This window comes from Lissotriton vulgaris, chromosome 2_1 (genome assembly GCF_964263255.1).
Source record: "Lissotriton vulgaris chromosome 2_1, aLisVul1.2, whole genome shotgun sequence".
NCBI lineage: Eukaryota > Metazoa > Chordata > Amphibia > Caudata > Salamandridae > Lissotriton > Lissotriton vulgaris.
Window position 1 is genome coordinate 1,149,808,741 of NC_141687.1, and position 23,877 is coordinate 1,149,832,617.

Sequence of the window (23,877 nt, forward strand, 5' to 3'; positions counted from 1 at the left end):
GCGAGCAGCGGATTTTGCTCGCACTGCTCGCACTGTTAGCGTGAGTTCGCGCCCCGCGAATAAGTGCGAAATTGCAGAAATACGATCTTGGCAAAACTGAAAGTAACTACTTACCAGGTTCAAAAGTTCAGGCACATCATTAGTAGCCATTTCCTGTAGGGCTTCCTGAGGGGCCCCTCCAGAGTTCAGTTGCCAGTTGAAACTATTATGTGACCCTGCTCTGAACCTCAGAATAGTTACACATATGCCACAAAGGTCCTGAATTACAGCTAAGGGAGACAAGCAGGAGCCAGGCTGGAAGTTAAAATCCATTAATCAGCCCCTAATTCATTATTGTCAGTTGGGGCAGGGCAGGTGTTGTAACTAATTTTGCAACAATGAAAGCACTTAGCAAGTGCAAAAGATCACTAATCAGGGCGCACTAAGGAAGCAGGTGCCAGCTAAAAAAATATTCTGTGACACATTAATCAGCCCCAAATTAATTCAGGTCACTTGAGGCAGGGAAGGTGTGCTTTGCTTTGCCGAAAATAATGTACACTGGACAACCAGAGGGTGTAGTGATGAAACAGAGGGTGGCATGGGTGGGCCAGAGGGTGGCATGAGTAGTCAGAGAGTGGCAGTGGTGACAGAGAGTGGCAGTGATGAAGAAGAGTGTCCCAAACAGGCTGGACACGTAGAAACAACAAGTTCGCAAAACTTGCGACCCGACAGGTAAGTTCGCAAATTGCGAAATTGTAAAAACCCTCGCGAACTGGCAGAAACACGGGCGAACACAAAAAAAAAAAAAATCCGCAAATTCGCGGGAATTCGCGGATTTTGCGGATTGCGAATCCGCAAATCCGCAAAATTCGCGGATTGCCAATCCGCAAAATCCGCTCATGCTTAGACTAATCCTACAGGGAAAGAAATGCTACTTCGCCAAAAGAATCGAGGAAGCAGCTAATTCCTGTAAGGAGATCTTCTCGATCGTAAGGGAATTCACTACCCTACGATCGAACTCAGCACAGGAAGTACCCACTGAGACCTGGGCTGACACTATTGCCAATTTTTTTACCACCAAAATTAGGCAGATACAGGATTCCTTCCCCCCGAGACCGAGAGTCGACCTTTCGACCTTGCCGGAAGAATTAGCCCTTCTGCCCACCTCTGGCCCTGTCCTGGCGAACTTCCCGCCTCTCACGGTATCCTCATCATTAACACTTATGAGGAACCTTAAATCCGGTTCGCCACGTGACCCCTGTCCGGCCAAATTTTTAGCTAAAATGGCAGACGTTGTCAACCCCCTAGCCAACCCCATTTTGAACCTCTCCTTGAGTCAGGGAGCCATACCACATTCCTGGAAACAGGCCATGGTTATCCCTCTTCTTAAAAAGCCTAGCCTTGCCCCTGAAGTACCGGCCAATTATAGACCCATCTCGCTCCTTCTAGCACTCACTAAAATCTTGGAGAAACATGTTCACAGCGTGCTCTCCAACTTTCTGGAGTCCAATGAGCTTCTTCACTCGTCTCAATCGGGTTTTCGACCCAACCTAAGTACTGAGACAGCGCTCTTGGAGGTTTCAGAGATTGTTAAGGAGTTTCTGGATGCCGGAGGCAGGGTGATGTTAGTTATGTTAGACCTGTTGGCGGCTTTTGACACCGTCCCCCATGAGGATCTCCTCATAAGACTACATGACATCGGTCTGAGGGGAACGGTGCTCAGTTGGTTTTGTTCCTTCCTAGCCAACCGTCGACAAACTGTCTGGGCCTCCCCGGGATCTGCCGAAATGTCGCCTCTGGGAGTCGGAGTTCCTCAGGGCTCAGTTCTGAGCCCTACTCTATTTAACATCTTCATGACCCCTCTGGCGGCATTGGTGGAGTCCTACGGGGCCCAGATCGTCTCATATGCTGACGACACCCAGCTTCTCTTCACCTGCTGGAAGAGCGAAGAATTCGATGGGGAAAGGATCAGTGATTGCCTTGGGGCTGTTTTTAACTGGTTCCAACTGAACAGCCTCAAGTGTAACTCGGATAAATCCGAGATACTTTTCTTTGGATGCCCATCGGAACCGGACTGGCATGGCTGGTGGCATGCCGACAAATTCCCTCCAGCTCGTTCTTCTGAGTCGGCCAAGAACTTGGGAATTAAAATTGACAACGGGCTTACGCTCAAATCCCAGGTGCTGACCCTCACAGGAACATGTTTCGGTATCCTCAGGAACATGTTTCGGTATCCTCAGGATGCTCCGAAAGTTCTTTCCGCTGCTTTCTGAGGAACATCGGAGAATAACTGTTCAGGCCCTCATTGGATCCAGACTGGATTATGCTAATATCCTGTATCTGGGATTTTCCGGAATACCTCTTACAACGTATGCAGGTGGCCCAGAATGCAGCGGCACGAGCCATTTTTGGCCTGCATCGTCGAGCCAGTGCCTCGAACTTGCTGCAAACCTTACACTGGCTCCCCATACGGAAGAGGATAATTTTCAAAGCTATGACACTAGCTCACAAAGCCTTACACGCCACGGGTGCCAAATACCTACAAAAGAGGCTGGCTTTTTACCTGCCGACACGATCTTTAAGATCGGAGTCACTGGCACTCGCAATAGTCCCCCGTATAAAGAAAGCCCGTATTGGAGGACGGTCTTTCAGGATGTTGGCCCCTCAGTTGTGGAATGCTCTACCGCTGTCTTTGCGGTCCACATCTAACTTGCTCGCTTTTAGGAAGGGTTTAAAGACCTGGCTTTTCACTGGCTAGAGCTTTTTAGTTTTTCCTCTGGTTCTGCCTCTCTTTTTATTTCTGTTATGTTTTACCTGTCTCCTTTTCTGGGTCTGGAGCACAAAGCGCCGGGACACTCCTTTGGAGTAGCCGTGCGCTATAGAAGACCCATAATAACATAACATAACATAACATAACATATATATATATATATATATATATATATATATATATATATATATATATATATATATATATATATATATATATATATATATATATATATATATATATATATAGATAGATAGATAGATAGATAGATAGATATATATCTGACACCTGCTGTACTCTGAAACGTGCCAGTATTTTGTGTTATACATAGATATGTCTGAGAAAAAAAAGCCCATGAGTTCTATGCAGTACTATGTGATGCAATGTCACTGATGGTGCACCAGATACTCATGCTAAATCTGCCACATAATTTGACTATTCACTGGCATTGAATTCAAGTATCCCTGTTGCAGAATTGTGTTCTGGGCTCCCGCAGACGCCTAACAATGACAATGAAAAACAAGCGTTCTGGTTGGCACCAGTTGTACAGTTCTGTGCTGCACAATTGCCCAATTCGCTGGCAGCATTTAAATTAAGATTTGCCAGCCGTGTATGCCAAAGTGAGATCACAATTCGCCTTGCCAGGGGAAATTGCAATTGAAACTTTTAGTGAGAAAACAGCAACAAATTTTACAATAAAATAAGCATGCTTGTTTTTCCACCCAAGATGCGCTGATGTACGCTTTGATACTGTTCGAAGTGCTTGCTCACACTTCTCATAATAGGGCAAAATAATGTAACTGACACGTCGGAATGAGCCTTATCGAACCAACACGCTTTAATGTTAGAGGAGTCCTTAATTGCCCTACTAAATAGCTTCTCAACTGATACCAAGGTGATAATAGGGGGGGATTTTAATTGCCATTTCGAACCACTCATGGGTGTCCCACAACTAACAGCAGACGAGGATGACGCCTGCCGGATTCCACCCCCAAACATCTATCCAGTTAAAAACTGGTCCTCAATGGCCATGCAGCTCACCTCACTGACATATACCTTCTCACTTAGAGCTTGCAATGGCCGTTTTCCGGGGGATAGCCCTGGCAAAAGCACCTATAATGGAATGGGTCACTCGTCAACAATAGATTATTTGTTGGTTAGTATGTCTGTATGGCATCTGATTCGATGTTTTCACGTTTCGGATCGCGTCGAAAGCGATCACTATCCATTGGTTGCGGAATTGGATGTCCCTAATTATGATGGGGAGCAGCAAGCGGCTGATCTGGTCTCTGGTGCGATTAGGATCATACAGGGCAGTAAAAAAATCCGATGGTCTTCTATTAAGTCGTCCCCAGATAACCTGGCATCACTGTATAAAAGTGTAATTCCCCAGTTTGAGCATCTAAATTTATTGTATGAAAATGCTTCCAATCTTGACAACGATGTTAAATGTCTAGCTATACATAAAGAACTGATGCTGACCTTAGCAGCTAGTTTTTCTAAACCTGTAAAATGCATTAATGGACAGGCACGTACCACAAATCCTTGGTACAATCAGTCTTGCAGGAAGGCGAAGACCACCCTAGTTTCTGCCATCAAATCAGGCCATAGGGCTAATATTTTGGCCGCAAGGAATTTTTATAAAAATCTCCTTTCTCATGCAAAATCTGAATGGGAAGCAGAGAAATGGAAGACCATTAAACAAGCGTTAGTAGCAAAAGACGCCCGAACCTTTTGGAACTTGGTCCATACAGGGAAAGCAGAAGGGAAGGTAAAACTTGATCCCAATATAGCTGAGGAAGCTTGGTGCGCATATTTTGATGATCTCTATTCTAACACCGCTTCCGCCCATAATCTGTCCCCTATAATGTTTTTGAGACCGAGTCTAGAATGCCCCACCACTCCCTTTACTATGTCGGAAGTGACCCTTGCAGTTCAAGGGTTAAAAAGTAATAAGGCCCCTGGGCTGGACAAGATCCCTGGTGATCTTTTTAGAGACGAACCGAAGATCTGGGTCCCCTACTTGACCGTCATATTTAATGCCATTCTTGACGGCCAAGAGCTTCCTAGCACATGGCTGGGGGCCGAAATAATTCCGATTCACAAAAAGGGTTCTCCGCTGGCCCCGTCAAATTATAGACCGATTAGTCTAATTGACGTTACTCAAAAAATCTATGCCAAACTGCTTTTGCAACGCTTGCAAGATTGGATTAGTGAGAATAACATCCTCTCCCACTTGCAAGCAGGGTTCCGTGCCAAAACCTCGACCATTGACCAACTACTACGGCTCCAGGTTCTTTACTGGAAGCACGTGGTGATGGAAGGGGGGAGCCTCTACCTGACATTTGTGGACTTAAAATCCGCATTTGATATGGTGGACAGAAATCAACTTTGGAGCATATTAACAACAATGGGGGTACCACCCTATCTATGTCTCCAATTTAAAAGACTCCATGATGGCACCTATGCAAAAGTTCGTTATGGCAAAAATGGCCAGCTAACAAGAGATTTTCCCATTGAGAAGGGAGTTAGGCAGGGATGTGTACTGGCCCCTACTCTATTTTCCCTCTTTTTAAATGGCCTTGTTGATGACTTAACTAGTGTCCAAAACAGTGATGCTCCTAACCTAGCGGGTGGTAAATTTCCTGCACTGATGTTTGCAGACGACACCCTGCTACTCTCAAAAACACCTATGGGGATGCAGCGGGTGTTAGATCAATTCACCAAATTCTGTAGGGACAGGAATCTGGTAATAAACATAGACAAAACTAAGTACATGGTGTTTAATGGCATTACAACCAATTGCCCTTGTCCAACTATGGATGGACGAGCCCTGGAAAGGGTAAATCATTTTACCTATCTAGGACTGACACTAAATGATAGAATGAGTTGGGAAACCCAAATGACTAAGGCTAATCTGACCCTCTCTCAGTCTATGGGGGGTATCCTTAAAGTGCAGAAATCTTGTGTTCATAAGCTGGTCAGTGTACCGCTGGAAATATACAATGTACAAACCAGATCTTCTACCCTTTACGGGGCAGAACTCTGGGGCCACTGTCCAGTGAACGAGATTAGTATAACAGAGAACAAATTCCTTAGACAACTGCTCTCCTTACCAACTAACACCCCCCTAGTTCCACTAAGACTGGATACAAATCTGAGGCCAATTGCAGAAATAATTGCCTCACGCCCGCTTCTTTACTGGCGCAGACTGTGGAGTGTCCCGGAGCTTGAGTGTTATAGAGAAGAACTAAAAATAGTCATGGCTCGCCCGGGTGTGGGGAGGATAAAGTGGTTATCTTTTATAAGGGGGCATGCGTCCAAGATCGGCATGGAGAATCTCTGGTCTAATCCGGAGGACACATGCAAATCCATCTCAAAGAGAACCCTGGCTGAGTCTATAAAACAACATAACCTTGAAGAGGTTTTTCGAACAGCCAGGCCATCTAGTCTCACCGACAGTTTCTTGCACTTTAAGAATGTTTACAGTTTTGAGAAAGAGTTAGATGCTATAGAACCTGTCTTAGCAAAAAAATTGTTCCTACAATTCAGATATGGTACATTACCCCTCTATTCCTATTCTGATAAATGGAAATTGGGTTTAGCTCGTCCGTGTCCAGGTTGTAATGATCCGAATGAATCTCTAATCCATGTCATTTTGTTTTGTCCTGCTTATTCTGTCAGCAGGAAAAAATGGATTATACAGTTATGTGTTAACCTAGGACTGAGGAACTATATAGACTATTATAGAATTTTAAAAACTGATACTGATGCATTGATAGTTACTGCTATTTCCAAATTCTTGTTCTCGATGTGGTTAACTAGACGAAGACTGATCCATGTGTAGTAACCCGCTTATTGTGGGTGGATAGCACTGTCTTAGTAATAACTAGTTTTTTATCTGTTTTAAAGGAAATCTCTTAGTTTTTGTATCCTACTGCTATGTTTTTATTGTTGTATTATAACCGCACGCTAACCGATTATTGTAAATATGCTAATTGAGATCTACAATGCATTGGATGAGTTGTAAATGTGTTCCTTTTTTTTAACTGTTATGTACTTTTATGGTTCATTAACAAACCGAAATAAAGTTGATTTGATTGGTTAGAGGTGTATGAAGTTTACTGTGGAAGCTCAGCTTCAAACCCCTGTCTTTTATTAACTTTCAGCCGCGGAATGGGAAACTGGCGTCCAATATGAATCCTGTTTTCTGTGCCAGAGAAGAGTCAACATTCCTTGGTTGGAGGCAAAACGGAATTCCCCCACATTTCAGCGTCCTCTGTGAGTTGTTTGTTTGTTTTGTTTCTACCAGAAGTTGGTGTACTTGATGTAAAGCTTTGCCTCAACAAGGATCTCCCAAATTTAGCTTAAATTTGGGCTGTTCGATGAATTATGTCACAGTAGATATAAAAACCAAGCAGCCTCGCCTGATAAAGCAAGATTGTAGAACGCTTATTGTTGGTAACTGTTTGAGATGCGGAATTGGGCAAAGAGCCTTTTTTTTCTGAAACTGGAAGGCGCCTACGTGTGCACGACCACCATAGTAACGAGCTGAAAGCAATTCAGGAGAACCAGGGTTAACTAAAGCAAGGGAAGTGGAATATAAAATCCCTGTATCTGAAAAGGGAGTTCAAGGCCTGTGAAATGCAGACTGGGGCTCATTAGGATTGCGGTTAATCCACATTTTTTTTTTTAATAGCAGCATTTTGCATGCGGAGAGTGAGACATGTAAGCCCATACTTATGATTCAAAAGCCCAAATATTAGCCACATTTTACAAGGGCTCTTGGCTCAAAAAGCCTGCACTGGAAGAAAGTGGCTTCTTGGCGCACGCTAAAATAGGTTTGCCTTTGCTCTCTCACCCGGTGAAGTGTGGTTATTGCAAATCCTTCCCGATCTTGTTGTATTTTCAAAATGAGTACCTTGCTGTATGAGCGATACATACTCCAGTAACATGGCTGTGAACTGGCCCCCAAGGGCAGCTTCAAGTAACTCCTGGCTGAAGTACAGGGATGTGTAGACCCATGCTTGTTTTTGGATCAGTTAAACTAAAAGCCTGCATTTCATTGCTGGTTGGCACACTCTTATAGAGCAGCAGTGCTTAATCTATAAAATATGAAGTGCCAGGGCTCAGACCAGGAGGCCACTGCAGCTTGCACCACCATCACCCTTGTCATCGCTGTCAAACAACTACCAACCATCTCTCTGACATGTAATTCAGATTATTCCAGGTCCGCAAAGCTAAAGGAATGGCTGGGGAGGCAGGTGTTAGCAATTTTAATGTATATTGTATTCCCAAACAACCGTTGTTCTGCTCATCTTTAAATTAAATGAGCAGCGCCACCATGTGGTTGACTGTTCTAAATATGGTATTGACAAGTAGATGCCGGTGCCAAACACCAGAACCGGCTCAAATTAAGCACTGGCAGTTTTTTGCAGCTTCTTTATTCTAATGAGCAGAGATGTCATTTGGCGCCTAGTCACTTCGAGCCTGATTTCTAAATGGGGGGACACCCCGTTGATGCCCCAGGAGGACTCCGTGAATTAATTTGTCCCCCTTGTGGAGGACCCGCCTGCCACATTTATAGATGGCCGCGAAGTAGGCAGTCATTTATAATGCAGTGACAGGAGCAGCCTGTATGGCTGTTCCTGCCAATGCATTTTGCTGTTTGGTGCATGGCTGTATTATGCTGACACAGACCTGCACCAGTCTTCTTTTTTTTTACTTTCAAAACGAACGTTTTGATAGAAGAGTAGAGGAAAGCAGAATCTGTGATGTTAAGGGAATGTCTTAAAGAGGTAGGTTTTTAAGAGCTTCCAGAAGGCCAAGAGATTGTTGTCCTTTCGTAAAGTGAGAGGAAGAGTGTTATTTATTTATTTATTTATTTATTTTGAGAATTTATAGAGCGCACCGTCACCATTACAGGCATCCTGGCGCTGACAGAGACCAACGAGGGGTAAAGAACAGACCGAGTAGGAAGGCTAGCAAGGAAAGAGCCAGGTTTTCACCTTTTTTCTGAACTGCAAGAGTTCCTTTGTGGACCTAAGCTCGATGGGGAGGGAGTTCCAGAGTCTGGCGGCAGCCACCTCAAAGGATCTACCTCCAGCTCTGACCTTCTTAAATCTAGGAACCACTACCAGTCTAGCATCAGAAGAACGAAGTTTTCTGGTCGGGGTATACCAAACAAACTTGGATTGTTGAGGAGCTGGACCGCAGCCATGAAGGGCTTTAAAAACTGTACAGAGGGCTTTAAATTGGATTCTTTGTCTAAGAGGGAGCCAATGTAGCTTTGCCAAGGCCAATGGTCCATGAGATCTTCTAGGCCACCCCAAGGCCAGTTTCGCGGCCGCGGATTGAACCCTTTGAAGCCTGTCCAGTAGATATTCAGGGGCCCCAAGCAGGAGGGCATTGCAATAGTCCAACCTGCTCAGGATAGTACATCTGACCACTTGGGCACGCGCGTAAGTGGGTAAGAGGGGCAGAACCTTCCTAAGTGAGCGAAGGATAGCGAGGCAACAAGCCGACGTTTTCTGCACACGGGTGTCCATGCTGAGTCCTTGGTTTAGCATGACCCCAAGGTTGCGGACAGATTCTGCAGGCTGTACGTTAGAGCCTGTTTCTGGGGGCCAGAAGTTGTTAGGAAAAGGGCGGGGGATCCTCGTTCCAGCGCTATAAAGCACTTCGGTTTTCCCGACATTAAACTGAAGTGAGTTAGTCTTTAACCAACTTGACGTATTCCGTAGACAATTATGAAAGACCTCCAAGGAGACGGAGTCCTCTCCTTCCAATGAAAGGATCAACTGCGTGTCATCGGCATAATTAACAGTTCTAATGCCGAATCCTTTAATAAGCCTAATTAGCGGCCTAAGGTACACATTAAAAAGAATTGGGCTAATAGCAGAGCCCTGGGGGACTCCGTGCAGCACCGGAGAAAGGCATGATTGGTAAGGTGGCATAGAAACAGCCTGCTGCCTATCAGTCAAAAAAGAGTGGAACCATTGCAGTGCAGAGTCTCTCACTCCTACCTCCGCCAACCGCCTTAGTAGGATCTTATGGTTTACTGTGTCAAAGGCGGCAGACATGTCGAGCAGGATCAAAAATGAAGCCTGTCTTCTGTCTGCACGCCTTTGCAGTTCATCCATGGCGGAGATAAGAGCTGTTTCGGTTCCATGAGCGGGCCGAAAGCCGAATTGGTCCTCGTCAAGTAGGAGATGATGTTCCAGGTGGGTGGAAAGAGTGTTACTAACCACCCGCTCAACTATCTTGGCGGGGAATGGCAGCAGCGAAATGGGCCGGTAATTTTTAGAGCAGTCGGGATCCAAGGAAGGTTTTTTTAGCAAAGGGGATACTAATGCCCGTTTCCAATGGGCAGGGACGGTGCCAGTCACCAGGGATTGATTGCAAATGAGATGGAGTGTGGGGAAAAACTCATCTTCAAATTCCTTCCAAATTTTAGGGGGCACCGGGTCCAGGGGAGAGCCAGACACAATCCCTCTAGCTATCTTGGTAAATATATCAAATGTAAGTGGCAGAAACCTGCACAGTGACACCTCTGGTGCCAAAGCCGAATCGGGTAATTGGTCAACTAAGGGAACCAAACCCGGGTCAGAAGGGGAATCCGTGTCAAGAGGGGTGTCCAAGTCTTTCAGGATCAGATCTATTTTCTCTTTAAAAAAGGTGGCAAGATTGTCACAGAGTTCTTGGGACGGGACAATCACATTCTTGCAAGACTCCGGATTGGTGACGCTATTTAAGATGTTAAAAATGCTCCTCGAGTTAGAGGTGGAGTTGCAGATCAGAGCGGAGTAATAGTCCGCTTTGGACTTTTTAATGAGATTTTTATACGCCAGAATCTTAGTCTTCCAAGCAGCTTTGGAGATTTCGCTGTAGTCGCGTCTCCACTTTCTCTCGGCTTGTTTACATTCCAATTTTAAAGTTTTTAGGTCATCATTAAACCATTGAGCGGAGTCTTTACCCCTAATGAGCCGAGTTTTTAGAGGGGCAGAGGTATCTACCGCCAGAGAAATGACGGAGTAAAAAGAGTTGTAATTATCATCAGCACATTTGTTCTCATCAAAGAGCGAAGCCAGATGGAACACATCCCCAGAGAGGTGTAGTCGTGAAAGAGCCTTCCAGTCTCTACATTTAATTTCCCTGGATGGCGCAGGTGCCTTATGTGAGTTCAACTTCTTCCAAAGAAAGAATTTAACTAGCGAGTGGTCTGTCCAGTCCATTGGAAGAGTGTCCCCCATAACCACCAGATCCGGTGCCGCAAAGACCAAGTCCAGGCGGTGGCCAGCTATGTGGGTGGCATTGGAGACCAGCTGAGAAAGACCAAAGCTATCACATGCTTGAAGAAGGTTACCGAGGGCTAAGTCAAGTGTGCCGTTACGCCAAAGATTAAAATCACCAAGAATAAGAAGCTTATGGTGAGATAGGGCGATATTGGTCAAGGTAGTGATTAGAGCTTGTTGCTGTAGTAGGTTAAACGAGCCTGGAGGGCGATAGCAGACTAGTACAGTGGCAGTAGCTCCTGAACAAGTCTGGATGGAGAGCCCCAGCATCTCAGTGCCCAAGAGTGGGTCTAAGCTAAGAATCTTAATACTGATAGAGGCTCTAAAAATCACTCCCACCCCCCCGCCAGTTCCCACAGGCCTTGGGGAGTGGAGGAATTTGAACCCGGAAGGGCAGGCGAAACCAGGGTCAACCAGGCAGTCTGGACGAGTCCATGTTTCTGTCATGAACAAGATGTCAAGTTCATGAGAGTCCATTGTAAGTTGGATCTCCGTGCAATGTTTAGGCAGGGACCTGACATTTAGTAGGCCACAGTTGAAGAGATCGTTACGCAGTATATCAGCTCGAGGATGTGCCGTGGGTGCTAGAGAGAGTGTTCCTTTAACTGCATGTCTCTGACCCAGTAGAATAAGTTGTTCTCTAGAGTAGGGTGGCCCCGGAGGGAGATGCTCCTGAAGAGAAGGATCCAAACTGGCAGCATAGGGCGCCCATGGCGCTACCTTGGCGCGGACGAGCGCAGACGAGCTTGCCTTAAGCGCGCCTTCGGCGCGCAAACGTCGCGCCCGCTGCGCTCGTCCGCTGCGCTTCCTGTAAAGACACATAATTTATGACAGGGGGTAAGGTGCTAGGAGGGGCGTGGCCAACGCGGGTGGGCGTGTCCGCTGGATCGGGGAATGGCGTCAAAATCCCTAAACAAACACTCACCCGCTGCAGCGCTTATCGGCTGTGCGAGGGAGCTTCGATTTTGCAGCGTTCAATGCCAAGAGCAGAGGCTAAAAAGCACATTATCACAATAAAGATTAAAAGTGTTAAAACATTATCGTTTTCAAACTCTCCCGGCTTTCCGCCTCAGGAGGAATCTGTGGTGGACGCGCTCGTAGTCAGATCCAGATCTTTGCAGCATTAAACGAAAAGGAGCGTTCACCCCATCTGGACCTTCGAATTTCCTTGGGGGGCCAGGCATAAGGAGCTGGATCGCAGGGTTCTGTGAGGAAAGTAGGGGGTGACCATGGAGTGGATAATAGCCGGACCAGTCTTCCGGATGGCTCTATGAACTAGGCACATAGCTTTAAACTGTATCCTAGCTGGAACAGGGAGCCAGTGGAGACTCCTCAATGCTGGTTTAGCAGATTACCACCGCAGAATCTGGAGAAGGAGGCGAGCTGCACAGTTCTGAGTTACTTGCAGTTTGTGATTGGTGAATTGAGGAGCACCGAGATATAGGGCGTTCCCATAATCAAGGCGAGAGAGAATAAGGGCCTGTACCATAATTCTTCTTGCCTGGAAGGGGAATGATTTTCCGCAACATTCTCATCAGTCCATAACACATGGCTGGAAGCTTGGTGGCCTGGTGGTTAAAATCAAGGGAGCTGTCCAGTCACATGCCAAGGCTTTTAATTTGTACCTTTGGAGGTGGAGCAGGGCCCCGGCCACAGGATGGAGGACGGAGGGTTGCCCAGGAACATAATCTCCGTTTTGTCCCCGTTGAGCTTGAGGCAGGAGAGTTCCATCCACTCGGCCACCACCTCTAGGCAAGGACCTAGGATGCTAGACGACCCCTCAGAGTGATTCACTGCTACAACTAAGTGAGTGTCGTCTGCATAGGTGATGATCTTAAGGCCGGATGGATTGACAAACTCTGCCAAGGGACTTCAGGGCCACAAGAGAGGTAGGAAGCAATATATAAATGTGAAATACAGTGTCTCGTGCTGTTCCTCACCTAGTTTCTCTGATATCAAATACTCCTTTTCACTACTGTGACATCATTCCCTCCGGGTTGAGACAACCTCTCAAAGTGTGTGCAATCTTTTGCTATAGCATGGGCGCAACCCCTGGGCGGGACTCATATGTGGGACAATTTGTACGTGCCCTAAGTGCAAGGTCCAACAGGTCAGTGAGCCGTAGGGATTCTTTGGCTGGTTGTGTGCCTGTTTTATTGTCGGGGTAGGCCGGTTTTTGCCTTTGTTTCCCAGATACGGCCACAAACATTGCCTGCAGCAAGCACAAATGCATACCTTCTCCCATAACTTCCAAAACACATATACAGTGCTTATTTACAAGTTCAAAACTGCCCCAATTTGCAAATGCGGGCCTCCTTTTAACCCCTTGCATGCTGATGACAGAACGGTTCCGTCATCAGCGTCGGTTGAGCTGTGCTGATGACGGAACCGTTCTATTCATGACTCCGCCCGCGCAAGGCGGAGTCAGCACAGGCGGGGAGGGGAATACGCCCCGCACGCAAGGGGTTAAACTCTCTAGTTTGTTAATACAGGGCACATTCATTTTGGTGTCAGCCTGCTTTCTGTCCTACTTGTACCCTTTCACTACGTGCTTTGTTTATCTGCTTGGTTCTTTTGTTCATCTGCCACTCAGTCTACCTGTTTTGCTGTTAAAATGATTTGCATATTGTTGTCTGCAGAATACTTCATCAGATAAAATGCACTTACAGTTATTTAGGCCCAGTATACCTGTTTAGACTGCCTGTAACTTCTTGAGTCAAATGAGAATGTAGTGTCTTTATATTTGAAATTTAGAACACATGATTTATATTCTTAACATTTACCTATCACATCAGTATCACGTTTTGTATTGGAATTGCATTCACATAGCGCTTATAACCCCTGATGGGGAATTAAAGCGTTATATGGCGAGTAGCACACTACTCCATAATCCAAAGTCAATGGTTAATCCAGTGTTTAAAAATTACTGTTACATATAGGGCAACTACCTGCTTTTCCTCCTTGATATCCTTATGCAAACTGTTGTGCAATTTTAGCATCGTACACATCGGATCTGAGCTTTACGCAAATTCAAAGTATTGTTATATTTTGCAATTTTGGCTATTTTTCTGGGAAAATGTTTTTGTGATTCTGATGCGCCTAATACACGCCTGGGCACTAGTGCCCCTGCACCTGTTGCACCATTGATAGCTACGGCCCTGGCTTTAACTATTTCATGTTGCCTGCCTTCTCGAGATAGGTGATTATGGATTCAGAAGGAAGGTACATTAGATTGTATTTTCGCATTTATATAGCGCCTCAGAAGGTTAACAGAAGCTGTTTCAGGTGGTAGAGTAAGAGGCTACACTACTGATTGTACATTGAATACGTTGTATGCAATATTTTGTTTGTAGGTTTGAAGCTGTGTGTTCAGTTGGTGTGTAATGTTAAAGTGGCACAAGCTAATAAGTTGATCGGCCAAAAAAACAAACGAACACTGTGGAACCTTTAAAAAAAAAGAAAAATACAATAATCTGCACTCCCAGTTTTAGAACCTCACTAGAGTACAGATTTCTGCATTACCTGAATTCATAGTGGTTTCCAAGGGAATGGTGGGAAGCCTGCAACAGACTTGCAACAATTTGGAGGAATTTCTGCATGTTTAATTGTCGACAGTGTGCAACTGTGCTATTATTCAATAATTCGATAAAATTACTGAGACAAAAGCGGGCCTATTTACACACCAGAAAGATAGTAAAGCAAACTAGAGCAGCCCTGGTTTGATCATACTTGCTCAGAGGCACATAAAAACCTAAAACTGGCTATAACGTGCACAACCAGGAACATTCTGGAGGTTCAGCATAAGAGTCGGCTGTACGAGCTTGCAATAAAAAAAACGTAAAAGAAGTTTGAAAACGGAGGCTTGGGACATACTGTACGAGGACAGTTGTAATAATGATCCTACCGCATTCTGGCGTGTAGTTAACTCGCCATTTTTTAGTGACGATGACAAGCCTAAAATAGAGGTAGCAGTGAACGAAGAGGGTTGGGTATCACGCTTCTCTAAATTATATTCTGACTCTACAAGGTATGGTGCAAAAGAGATAAGAGTCCCCATTGATGGAGACCCCATCCCTCATTAAGGTTCATGATTGGCCCGACCTTAACTTCACACTGGAAGAAGTCACCCTGGCTATAAACTCGAGTAACGGTGGTAGAGCACCAGGGCCTGATGGGGTTCCCATCGATTTTTTTCAAGGCTAATATGGAGCTCTGGGGCCCCCTCTTGACCCTTGTTTTTAGATCATGTCAGAGACCTATATTGTTCCAAAATTAAAAAATGGTGACCGAAACTGCCCTGCAAATTACAGACCAATCTCCCTGCTAGATTTCCTGGTCAAGGTTGTGGGCTGCATAATCCTAAACAGATTGCAAATCTGGGCGGATAATAATAGCATAATTTCAGATCCACAATATGGATTCCGAAAAGGATCAGGGGCTACGGATCAAGCCATTAATCTAAATTTGATCATGAACAGGTATGCCCACATTAAAGGAGGTAATTTGTTCCTGGTTTTTGTTGATCTTTTGACTGCTTTTGATTCAGTAATACATGATAAACATCGGTCCGTTATGACTTCAATGGGAATTGACCTCACAATCATGAGCTTTCTGACATATTTATATTTTACAAGTTGTGCCAGGGTCTGTTTTGGTGTAATGGGCAAATGTACCCGTTCTTTTAATATTGAAAAAGGAGTTCACCAAGGGTGCGTGCTTGCACTATTTTATTCAATTTGTACATTAATAACCTGGGTGATACCCTTTCCAATTTACTCCTGGATTTGCCACAAATTTAACAACGCCCAATACCCGTCCTACTTTATGCGGATGATGGAGTACTTATGGCGCACACGCCACTGGCCCTGCAGCAACTTCTTGATAACTTTGTGCACTTTATGGAAAATCTGAGGCTGAGACTTAATATAAGTAAAACTTATGTTATAAAGGTACGCTGGAGCTCCACTAAAATGAGCAATATTTGTGTAGGGAAAGATGTTATCCCACTAACTCCCATTTTTACATACCTCTGTATCTTATTTGACCACAAGTGGAATTGGGAAAATGCACCATTAAATAAAAAAAAATGCAATTTATTAGATCCATTGCGGCCTTGTGTAACTTTGCAAGGCAAATATGCTGAAAACAACCAAAAGAAATGCTAAAAATTTACAATGCAAAATGTAGAACTATTGCTATGTATGACTCAGAGTTGGGGGCTTATGTACATTTCAACCACTACAAGTGATTGAAAATGCTTTTTTAAAAAAAACTTTCTGGCGCTTCCTGCTAGTTCTTCAAATTTTGTGTGCCATTTTGAACTGGGTCCCATTCATCTAACATATTTGATAAGAATACAGCAAGTCCTCCTTTGGCACTTCAGATCACCTGGAATTTAATTGTGCATTAGTCAAAGACTGCTGTGATTCTGATCATTCATTAAATGTTCCATGGCTAAAGTACATTAAGAACTTCATGGTAGACATCAGCCACCCTGGATTTTGTGAACCACGGCTCTCTCTGAATAATATTACAAGGAAAGCACTTAAATCAGAGTTTCTAGATCACCTCGAAGAATTGAGATTATCAGTGGAATTATTTAAACCTTCAGTTCATCATAACCAAATGTTTCTAACTAGTTGTTCAATGCAAGCATACCTTTTTAATGTTTTAAATGTACAAGACAGATTTGTTTTAACAGGTTTTGGATTAGATGTATTTTATCGCTTGACAACATTTCCAAGTGTTAATAATTGGTCAAAGGAATTAGTGATGTGTCCCTGTGATAACATGTCCAGTCAATCAACGATTCACATCCTGTTCCTCTGTAAATTATATACTGATTTGAGGAGATCTTTTATTGTTCCAATACTGAAATCTCTAAACTTCAAGCAATGTAGACTGGCGTTTTTCTATCTGAAATTACTTCCCAAATTGTTTACATGTGTGGCACTAGCAAGGTTTCTCAGGGCTGTATTAACTAGAAGAAAAAAGAAAAAGAGGTATTGCATTATCTTAAACTCTAATTTAAAAAAAAAAGATTTATACTATTGGCTATTTTTAAATATACTGCTGTTATATTTGTTCTTTTATGATACACTTTGTGAATCGAATAAAGATGAATTGATTGATTGATTGATTAGAGAAGTGTCTTTCCTTGTGCGCGATTTCACTTTTTCCCTACACCCTGGAACATATTTTCAGTGAGAGAAACCACTTTTAGTAAACTCTAACAAATATTGGGGTTGTTCCAAGCCCTTTCCATTATTGGAAAGGAATTTACTCATGCTCTAGACCAGAGTTAAATCTCTTCCCATTTCCAGAGTGAGAAAAGGACATGGAAACATTTGTATATGTACCAAAATGTGTACATTCGTGGGTTCTTCCAAAATTTCCGGCCAATTTCGTCCTCGGAAACCAACTCCAGTGAGTAGCCTCACTTGCACAAAACCTTCATCAAAGTAAATCATGTTATACGTGTTAAAACTTTGTGAACTGTGCATTTGTAAATTGCTGAGCACTCCCTAATTACCCCATTCCACCCCTTCTCCCCACATTCTCTATATTTATTTGTCTTTTCACACAGTTGGTTGCTAGACCTTTCGCACTTCTTACTATTTAAAATCATCCAGGTACATGAATACAGGCATTTTCCTTTTTCAACTATGCAAAGATCTTGTAAAGGAAACTATCAAAGTCACGCAATTATTATTTCTTTTTGATATAGGAAAAGTTTTGTATCTTCTTTTTAGACTTCTACATTAATTGTCAATATTATGCCTCTAGGCATCTTTAGCAATTGTCTACTCAAATGTGTCTCTGTTGCTGGTACATGATTACATACTTTATCTGTAATAGATTATGTTGGGATGCAACATGCTGTGCTCGTACTTTTATTAGGATCTATGGCTTGTACCGCTATGAATTCTATTGTACTGTACTCTGTTCCTGTATGTCGCAAGGTCTTTGCAGCCTTGTACTCTAATGTTAATTTTAAATGGCAATAAAAACTTTGGAACATGAAAACTTTGTTAACTGCAAAAGAGATTTTCACTAGTTATAAAAGAGTATTTGTCAGTATAAGCTTTTGTAAGAAATTTGAATATTATTTGAGGGGGTAAGTACCCACCTCAGGTAATAATCACAATCCTTGCCAATGTAAACCACTCAAGTTATTAAATTAACCTGAGCTCCTCCGTCTGGTAGCTATGGCACAGAACAGATATGCTTAACTTAGAGGCAATGTGTATAGGATTTATGAGGTACTCAAACAGTAATAAAGTCGAAATGCAAACCCATAAAAGTCCCAAAATGAATTAGAAAGAAAGAGTAAAATTTAATAAGCAAAATGACACTGTGACGAAAATACCATAAGAGGAACCAGGGATAAGAATTTTAAATGTTTTAGGTAGAAATAGTGCCAAGAAGCACAAAGTGCCCATGGTAGTCAGTGTCATGATAGAATAGGGACTAGCGCAATTTGTCCCTGGCCAAGTTGGAGTGTGGGTCAGATACACTAACCAGGTTTATCCTGGTCAAAGATGGATGGATGACGGAACCGTGCAAGCCAATACCACGCATGGCTTTACAACGCAGTCATTACAACGGCTGTGACACTACCACGCAAGTCTATACCACGCATAGTGGGCTAACCAATCTGCTGGTTGCCCATGGGTCACAATCGTTGGTTTAGAAGAGTCCCTGAGGAATGGTTTCTTTATTGGCTTCCAGAACAAGGAACAATCTATCAGTTTAGGTGCCTGCTCTAGGTCTTCCTATACCTTCTCCCACAGATGGGTTTTTCTTTTCTCTATTGCATGTTTATAAAGTAGCCATATGCTATTGATCTCGTCTCTAGTTCTTGGTTGGGCTTGCAGGTTTTTTTTAGTTTTTAGTTAGCATGTGAACATTGGCAATCGAAACAGACCAACTTATTGGTGTTTTTTGCTTTAAATCTGACTTTTAAACTGTCCACATAGTAGCAGTAAGCTAACAAAAGGCTATAAGTATTTTACGTGAGCAAGCGTTCCTATCCGTGCATAAAATAAATTCACATTTGTAGGCTTTGACTTTATCTAACAGGTCGGTTTCATTTATGCCCCCCACTTTAGACCAATCCCATTATATCATTCTGTTTCAAGATCGTTCGCTAACTGTTCCGTATCCTTATAACGTATCTCAAAGTTGAGGGCTAGGAAGAGTGGTTGGTGATCACTAAAAGGTAAGTGCAAAAACAACAAGTGATGGACCGAATGTGGTTCAATGTCACACATTCCCCCAGTCAAAAGATCTGGGCCCAAATCCATCGTTTTTTTGCACTCCACACCACCCTGGGTTAGACAATGGCGATATGCAAATCAGCTCTGACCCTGTTGCCCCATGGGAACAGTCCCGTCCGAACTACAAAAGCCATGTCCTTCCCAGAACGGAATCAAGCATCCGAGGACCGGACCGGTTTCGAGGTAACACCTCTCATCAGCCCGGCTAGCTTGACTCCAAGTGGTGTGGAGTGCCTGGGACCCACGTCTGGGCATCCCCAGTGCACTTAGGGCGGCAATTGCAAAAACAACAAGTGATGGACCGAATGTGGATCAATGTCACACATTCCCCCAGTCAAAAGATCTGGGCCCAAATCCATCGTTTTTTTGCACTCCACACCACCCTGGGTTAGACAATGGCGTTCACTAAAAGGTAAGGGCACAACCCTAAATGAATCAAGCTTTGTTAGACCATGTTTGGAAATAAACATATGATCAATGGTCAATACATCCACCCCCAACCCCTGGTAGGACGGTGGCACCATATTTCCCAATTTAGTGCTTCGGGTCATCAATTCTGTCATACTTTATAACATTCTATGATATAAAAGTCCCCTGCCCAGATAAGAGTATACGAAGCTAGAATACCTTCAACAAACAATGCTAGGTCTTTCTGTAAGGCTTGTACAGCCAAGATCCTGGAGGTATCAAACCTGTTTTTACAGTAATTAATCAGTACAATTTCTATCTCGTTTTTAGGTTGAAAGTACAAGATCTGACAGTATGGGGAACTAGTATAGGATTCTATCAGCCTGAGCAGGGTTAACGTAAAAATCAATACCGCCAGCCCCGCTTTTGCGCTTCCACTAGATGATGTGATGGCTGGGGTAATAACAGAAGAATAACCTTCTGTGTGAAATTTTCCCTTATGCCAAGTCTATTGGAGGCAAATTATTCAAGATATTTTTAAAGTGCCATTCCATTCTGTATTAGCCAGCTTACTAGTAATACCTGCTACATTCCATGTCATAAATGTAATTTTCTTTCTTTGCGGGGTAGTATGCAGGCTTTCGATGTCGACCATATGTCCTATTAGAGGCTTTTCCACATGGACAGTGGAAAAATTCTGAGAATCCTCCATGTAGTCTATTATTTGTTTCCACTGGAACAATAGAGGTGTCCAGGCCTGTTAAGAGCTCTAGTTGTCAATCTAACTCGTAACAACCACAAAGTGGGGCAAATCTGTTTGTACTTTTTCATACATTGTTACTATCTTGATTGCTAGCTACATGATTCAGGTGGTTAGCCAGTTGTGCATGAAATCTTATAGTTCGGTCTATAAAAGAAGCCCAAAGGTACAGCTATAATACCATACCCTATTGTTGTACTACTTTGTTGTCTGTGGCAGTGGTCAGAAAGAAGAAGTATAATAAGAGATGGTCGCAGGAAGTTTACCACTATACAATCACCCTGTTCTTGTTTCTTGGTGCGACCTACCCAAGGCACTCGTCCCACCATGATAACATCCTGGCTTAAGATGTTCGGAACACATATGCAATATGACATCCAATGTACCACCTTATTACATAAGTCCATCCACGACTCGGTTGTACCTAGTTTTTCTTTTGGGACATTCTTTTAGGACAATCAAATTGGGTGTTTTATCCGGGGGTAAATACAGGGACTCTTCCAATAGCGTTAGCCTCCATGCATTTTCGTGACTGTTGCCTTGGATGGCCTAGTTCTCGGTTTTCATGTTGCGAGTGGGTGGGGCAGGTGAAGCCTTCTTCTGGATTGCTAAATCGTTAGGCTGTTGAATACTCCATGATGCCTCCTCTTTAGTGGCGGCTGGTGACATTTGAAAGTGGCGAGGTGTAAGAGGTTTGCTGTACTGCACTGCGGCAAGTGAGCATAGCGAGCGAGCACGAACAACCTAAAGGGGTTTGTGTGGGCTCTCCCCCTAGAAAATGTTGAAACAAGGGTGACAAATGTTGCATTTTCAAGCAAATTTGAGGAAGCAGGAAGATTAATAAAGCAATACAATGGAATTATGTATCATTTGTGTAATTGCCAATTTTTATGAGCTATAGAGGACAATCTTTGCGTATGCTGATGTTTTCATTTGCCCATATTAACTTTTGAACACACTGATGCCTGCCCTTGTAATAGTTTTAACTATACAATAAATACATTGACTGTGCAATGCTGTACATCAATAAGATGACACTAATTCCTTAAATTATTTTTTTATTTTCATGCAAGCAATGCCATTTTAAAAAAAGTGCAACAGTGACTTAACTACAACATTCTGAATCTGTTTTCTTTTAGGTGACACCGTTGCATAGCGGGAAATCCACAATACAGACCGTGACTATAGTGAAAGCACAATTAAATGTTAGGATTGATTACAGGTGATCTTCCAATCAGGTAGAGTCACTTCCACTGCGCCACCCAAACTCCTAAATTGATTACTTAAGGAGCATTCTCAACTATCACTGACTTGCCAACGTCCACTATGAGCACAGGAAGCGTCCTAAACTAAATATTCTAAATGGCCGCTAGGAGACAGGTATAGGTAATATACAAAGGTGTTAAGTAAATACATTTTATCAGGCACATAAAAACCAGACGGAATGAAACTATTCTGAGATTTATCATGAATATTGCCTTTATATTTTTCTTTCCCTGTTTTGTACATGTATTAGATTAACAATTTTCGCAAAAGAAGACGGTGTAATAGCTTACTTATTTTACTTATGATAAAGAAGTTTGTTCAATAACCTATTTCAGTGCAACTTTCGAGCCACGTCTCTTGTCAATGAATAGTGAGGTGTGCATGCAGTTAAAAACACATTTATAAAGTATTTACATATTCTACACTTGTATTATATGGATATACAATTCATAAATAACAATTTCAAGAATCCACCACAAGGGCCAGAGAAGACATGTTCTTGGGCTCAGGGTCAACAGCTTTAAGTAGCAACATGGTGCTACAGAGCTGGGCCGCTTTAAGGGACATGGAGAAACCTATTGACTGCATTTGAGGCAGAGTGAATTGTGAGACCAACAGATAAACACCTTGAGTAGCAGCCGAGAGAAAACACAAACTCTTCATGTAGTTACTTATATCAGGGGCCTCCCTCAAAAACAGTGACAATGTAACTCACATTGCTGGTGTGTCTCTCCTGCACCTTCCTCGCTTCACACCTAGCAAAAGAGTCACAATAACCACCCCCCCCCCCCTCATGAGCCACCCTGCCCACTCTAAAGCTCAGCTGGCCAAATAAAGACTGGTGCAGTCTCACCTTCACCAGCTGTTGACACCATTGTGTTTTCCTTCATATTTACCCCCTCCCTCACAACTCACTCTGCTGGGGATGAGCTGAGGTGCTACAACTACAACTAAAACCGAAGGGGCGCACAATGAAAAGAAAGTGAGGTGAGAGAAGTCAAAGTGACTAAAAATTGAAAAAATTAGTCACCTTTGTGGCTGCAGGGAAAGCCTTTTATAGTGTACTGTGGGGATTTCTTCAGATAGTTCCACCCCATTACCAATTTGGCCCTATTTTGCCATGGCCCTATATCAACATCTTTACATTTTGATCAAATTAAGGCATATTTTCTATTACTATGCAGATATCACGTGAAAAGCAAAGGTTTTTAACATTATAGTGATTTGACAGCATAATTTTCCGCCACTACATGTAATCTGTTGTGCCTACCCCACTGACTCGCTAGGTAGGGTAGCCTTCTCACTCACATGATGTATCTGAGCCACGACATTGTCTTCATCTAGCGCCATGTTGCACTATGTTGTTTTATGAAATAACAAAGTCAATAAAATAAAGTTTTAACAAAAGGTGGGACATCAGTGTCCTGCTTCTTGACACTAGTGAACCATTAGACAATGTCTTCATGTGACAGGCCACTAACATTCGTTGGAGAATGGTAACACCAGATGTGGCAAGGGGGTTGTGATCTTATCAACTTCGCACTTTGACCTCTTAAGGAAAGGTTGCCTCAACTGGGACTAGTTAACAAATATGAGATGGGATCTGATTGAAAAGAAACCGCTTTCTGTTTAACCATCATCATGTACTCTTCTATTGCACCCTATTGGCTTTGTAGCTAGGTTTGTGCCTTTTACATCACATATGCATTAAGATCATACATCAAGTCATTACACACGCCATGATAAGGCACCATTGTATGATTCAGAGGGAGGATAGCCAGTGACGCACCATGTAGTAATATGCAGTCGGTTTTCAAAATGAGTAATACACCTGCAAATAATCTGTAATGAAAACCATTTTAAATAATTTCACCTCATAGAAATTCATTGCGACTATCATAAGAACCTGTCTCTCACGAACCCTACCCTGATCAGTAGAGTATCTTATAAATTACGGCAGAGGACCAGGTTGATAGAAATCTGACAGAATTACGATGGCACAAGGCAGAGAGGGGAAAGAAAAATGAGAGAAGGAGCGAGAATTAGATTGAGAAAGTGTCAGACAGATGGGTAAAACACGCTGATAGAAATAGAAGACGGGAGAGACAGGCGTGGGATTTC

The 23,877-nt window shown here is 43.3% G+C and overlaps 1 protein-coding gene across 1 annotated transcript in view; it reads left to right on the plus strand.

Annotated features, from left to right (window-relative positions):
• Positions 1 to 23,877, plus strand: part of HIVEP3 (HIVEP zinc finger 3) — a 2,131,558-nt gene that overhangs the window by 420,816 nt on the left and 1,686,865 nt on the right. The window contains exon 2 of the mRNA XM_086956857.1: positions 6,919 to 7,030. The gene's annotated coding sequence lies outside the window, so the exon portion shown is untranslated. The remainder of the gene's footprint in view (positions 1 to 6,918; positions 7,031 to 23,877) is intronic.